The sequence below is a fragment of the Monodelphis domestica genome, chromosome 6 (assembly GCF_027887165.1).
Source record: "Monodelphis domestica isolate mMonDom1 chromosome 6, mMonDom1.pri, whole genome shotgun sequence".
Classification (NCBI taxonomy): Eukaryota; Metazoa; Chordata; class Mammalia; order Didelphimorphia; family Didelphidae; genus Monodelphis; species Monodelphis domestica.
The window spans coordinates 183,505,570-183,510,853 of NC_077232.1; positions in this window are offsets into that span (position 1 = coordinate 183,505,570).

A 5,284-nucleotide genomic window follows, 5' to 3' on the forward strand; every position below is an offset into this window, starting at 1 on the left:
GTGTACCTTTGTAATTAGGTTTCTGGTAAGTAGGTTTTGTGTAACTCTTAATTGTGTTCAGATTTTTAATTTCCTCAATTTCCTTTTGTTTCAAATCATTTTCAGTTCTCTCTAACTTTTCCTTCAGGTCTTGGACTTATTTAGTTTGATCTGAATTATTTTCAAACATATAACTGGCTGTGTCTCTCAATTCAATCAGGGAAACTGAGTCAAACTTAGGGAAATAGTTTTTGAAAAAGATTCTTAAATTGGGTGTGCATCGCCTGAGAAATTGCCTATGAACATGTCCAGTTGTCTCTTCAGTATCGGCTTCTAGACCTAAGATTGACTCTTCCATCTCTGACAGACAGTCTATGTATGTGGCAGGATGTTCCCCTTTATTTTGCCTGTTCTTGTCAAACTTGGTCCATGCATTTGGTTTGGAACAGCATAATTTAATGGCCTGTAGCAACTCCTCCCTGCAACTTCTCAGGTAAGACACACAGGTGGGATTTGCAAAGTCCACATCCACCCTTTGCTCTACAGTTGGCCAGCTAGTTAAATTGCTGTCAGATTTAGTTTTCTCCAAAAAATTGCCTCCGGGCTGAACAGTTCTGATAATAGGAACTTAACATCTTTGAAATCCAGATCAAAGATCCTGAAAGCCCATTTAAGCTCCTTCTGTGATTTGAAGGGATTGTCCACAAATTTAGGGAAATGGTGCTTTATGGACTCAAGTTCCTGAGTGGAGAATTGTCTATGGGCTTTTGAGTGTTTCACACCAGCATTAGTAGTTAGCGTAGTGACCTCTTTCAAAGGACAAATTTTCTCAGGATCACTAGCAGCCTGGTTCTCATTTTCATTGTCACCTTCAGTTTCCTGAGGTGCTTTCTCTGATGGCCCATTGTCCCTGCCTATAACTAGATCTAGTCCTTTTTCCTTAATCAGTTGTTCAAACACAGCCTTAATCATGCTTTCTAAATTGATATCAATGGCCATAATCTTCTCTGCCTTAAGGGGTACTACAAATCTGAATACTTTCTTCACTTGGGTTAGAGTCTGCAACACAGCCATAAAGACTACATATACTTGTGCCAGGGCTTGCCAGAGAAGCAATTCATATTGAAATGGCAACTGTAAAATAGACATTGTAATGTTGCTTACATAATCCAGATATTCCACTACCATATGGGTTAGTTTACTAAATAAAATATGATATACCCCAAAGCAGGCAATGGCTGCAATGACCACCAGTCCAAAAACAATTTGTCTGAACATTTTTGTTTTTCTTCCTTTACTACCCTGCCTGTAAGGATTGTGGGTACAGTCAGACTTGGGGTGCCAAATTAAATAGAAATGGTAATCTGTGTGACACTATTTCTTGTTGCAATGACTGATGTTCTCTGGCTTGTGACTAGAGAGAGCTGCTACTAAGTACAGGGACACACCTGAGGGTACCTAGTTACAATGGAGATAGAGGTACTACAGAGATAGAGAGATGCTGCCATAGGGGAATGCTCTGGGGTCTGCCTACTGATCCCTACTGATAGCTGACAGATCAATCTATTTCCTAATCTCCTCCTCGCTTCACTCCCTCCCTTCTCCAACCCTCTCCCTCCCAGTTTCTTCTGAAGCTTGTGGCTTCACCCCTCCCCCCCCCCAGTGGACTATGATATTTATGAGAAAAAACCTTCTTGCTTTCTTTTCTCAGGTAAGGGATTTATTGGGATAACAGGATGAGAAGCTGAGGAAAGAGGGATGAGGGTTTCCCTAATCTATAAGAATTTGAGTATTTGGGAAAGTAGTCCAGACACAACTGTGACAGAGGGACAGTTAGAGAGATGGATGGCAAACAACTATTTAAAATCTTCTTTCTTCTTCACAAAGACACCAAGGTCTCTCAGCCTAATTTCAGAAGCCCCCCTCAAGGGTCCTTCAACCAGACAAAGTTAACAAGATCAGCTCAGCTTCTTCTCTCTACAGCTAGGGTTGCCTCCTTTCTTGGTCAGTCAAACCCCCAGAGAGAGAGAAAGAGACAGAATCAGATCCTCCTTTGTCAGATAGCCCAAAACCAATCCAGCCCCACAAGGTTCCTTCAGTCAGGTTCAACTGCTTCTCCTCCTGGGAATATTCCATTTGGAACCTTCTTCTTGACTGACAGACAGGTCCCCAGCCTTGTTTCTTGCATCTTGGCTTATCCTGCAAAAACTCTCTCTTCAAGTCTCTATCACAATTCACATCTCTTAAATCTTTCTCATTTATTTTTTGGTTTGATTTATCTAGATCTGATAGAGGAAGGGTCAGGTCTCCCACTAGTATATTTTAGCTAACTATTTCCTCCTTAAGCTCCAAAAGTTTCTCTTTTAGAAATTTAGATGCTATACAATTTGATGAATACATGTTGAGTACTGATATTTCCTCATTGTCTATACTGCCTTTTATCAGGATGTAATTACCTTTCCTATCTCTTTTAATCAGATCTATTTTACTTTGGTTTTATCAGATATCATGATTGTAACTCCTGTCTTCTTTTTCTCAGTTGATGCCCAATAGATTTTGTCCCAACCTCTTACCCTTACCCTGTGTATATCTACCTGCTTTATGTGTATTTCTTGTAGACAATATATGGTAGGATTTTGGTTTCTAATCCACTCTGCTATTTGATTCCATTTTATGGGTGAGTTCATCCCATTCACATTCAGAGTTATGATTACCACTTATGTATACTTCATCATTTCCTCTCCTGGTCCTGCCCTTTCTTCTTTCATTATTTCCTTCTACACAAGTGTTTTGATTTTAATCAGTCCCCCTAATCCCCACCCATAAGTTACTTCCCTTCCCCACCCCTCCCTTCTTATTCCTCTCTTATTATTTTAGAGTCTATTAAATTCTCTCTCCCCTCTTTTTCCCTCCCTTTTATCACTCCCCATCCCACTCTCCCCCCCTTGGTTTTTCCCTCTCAACTTCCCTTTAGGGTAAGATAGAATTCAATACCTCAGTGGATTTAGATGCTCTTCCCTCTCAGAGTTGATTCCACTGAAAGTAAGGGTTAAGTATTACGTATTAGCACTCTCTTCTCCTTATAATAATATTCTTCCCCTCCCCTTCCTCTGCTCCTCTTTATGTGGTTTCATTTATCCAATGTTTCTTATTTGTTCAAGTTTCTCTTGGTTCCATCTTCTATTCTCCCCTTCCTTTTTATATATATCATCTTAAATCACTGGGTGCCCCAACCTCTACCTATGAATAATTCTTCTAAATACTATGATAGTGAATACAGTTTTTGAGAGTTGCAAATATAATTTTTCCATATAGGAATATAAACAATTTCACCTCACTGAAGTCCTTAAAACAATCAACCCCCTCTTTCTTCTTTACCTTTTCACATTTCTCTTGAATTTTGTATTTGGACATCAAATTTTCCACTTTGTTCTGGTCTTTTCTTTACAAACACTTGGAAATATTCTATTTTGTTAATTGTTCATACTTTCCCCTGGAAGAATATAGTAAGTTTTGATGGGAAGGTGATCTTTTGTGGTAAGCCCAATTCTCTTGTCTTACTGAATATCATATTCTAAGCCTTGTGGTCCTTTAGTATGGAGGCTGCTAGATCCTGTGTAATCCTGATTGGTGCTCCTTGATATCTGATTTGTCTCTTTCTGGCTTCTTGCAATATTTTCTCCTTAGCTTGGAAGCTCTTAAATTTGGCAATGACATTCCTGGAGGTTGTCTTTTGAGGATTTAATTTATAAGGTGATCTCTGGACTCTTTCAATATCTATTTTGGCCTCTTGTTCAAGAATATCAGGGCAGTTTTCTTGGATAATTTCTTGTAGTATGATTTCAAGGTTTCTGATTATTTTATGTTTTCAGCTAGGCCTATGATTCTCAAATTGTCTCTCCTGGACCTGTTTCCCAAGTCAATCATCTTCTCAATGAGATATTTCATGTTTCCTTCTAATTTGTCATTCTTTTGACATTGCTTTATTAATTCTTGCTGTCTTGTGAGATCATTAGCTTCTACTTGCCCAATTCTAGACTTTAAAGACTGGTTTTCAGCTATGATCTTTTGATTTTCCTTTTCAGTTCAATCTTTCCTCCTTTTCATAGCTTCTGGCAGGTGAATTCTGGTCTCCAATTTGATTATCATTTCATTTGATTTCTGGGCTTCTTTTTCCAAATTGGAGATTCTGTCTTTTAAACTGTTATTTTCTTTTTGAACTATTTCTGATTTTTCTTGCCATGTTTGTTCTATCTTTCTTACTTGGTTCTCCACCTCCATTCTGATTTCCTAGAGAACTAGTGACCAATTTTCATTTTGGGGGGAAACTTTGGGTGTGTTTACTTGTTTGTTTCCCTCTGCTATTTCTTCTGTAGACTGTTGTTTTTCGCCATAGAGATGATCCAGGGTCAAAGTTTTTTTCTTTTTTTTTTAATGGTTGTGGATTATAATTCTTCAGTGTTGGTGGTCATTGATGTGTTAGTTTTTTCTTCCCTTCCCAGATATCTGAGTGAGGAGTGTAGGGAGGTCTCTGTGTATTGAACTACAGAGCTGTTTTTTTTTCCCTGAGGCTATTTTTCAGTCTCTGAAGTGTCTGTTGTGGGCAGCTCCTCTCTGCCCTATCTCTGTACTTAAGATCCTCATTGTGATAGAGTCTAAAAAATAGACTCAAATACAGGACTACAATCCCCACAAGCCTTTGCTCCACTTCCCCAAAATGCTTTGTAATCTCATGGGAATTCTGAGATGGGCCGAGATCGAGGAAGGACTTAAGCTGGTGGCAAAGGTTTTTGGGCTCTCTTTTGGACTTCCATTTTGGTGCAGACGCATCTCTTTAGCATACTGTTTCTGACCTTAGCCCATTAACCCCTCCTTAGAGTAAAAATGGAGATTTGAACCCTAGACTTCAATCCCCAGAAGTCCTTGGTATTTCCCAGAATTCCCTATAATCTCACCTGAGTCTCCACCTGAGCAAGATCACAATTAGTAATTAAACTGGCTGTAACACCTACCTCGTCCTCTTCCTCTACTCTTCCATTTTGCAATGATGTGGTAAGTAAGCTAAGTACGGGGGTTCTGAATTGGCTAATCAGCCATGGGCACAAACGTGGTTTATTATTTTGTATCCATGATTTCTAATAATCTTAATAAACCTCATAAAATACAATACTTTTTATTACTAAAGACTAATTTAACTGTTACAGTTAATGGCAACCACTAGATTGGATGAGAACTTCTCAATTATTTTTTTAAAAATACTAGATAATGTTTTTTAAGCCATGTTTCTCCAAGGCTTTTCAGCAAA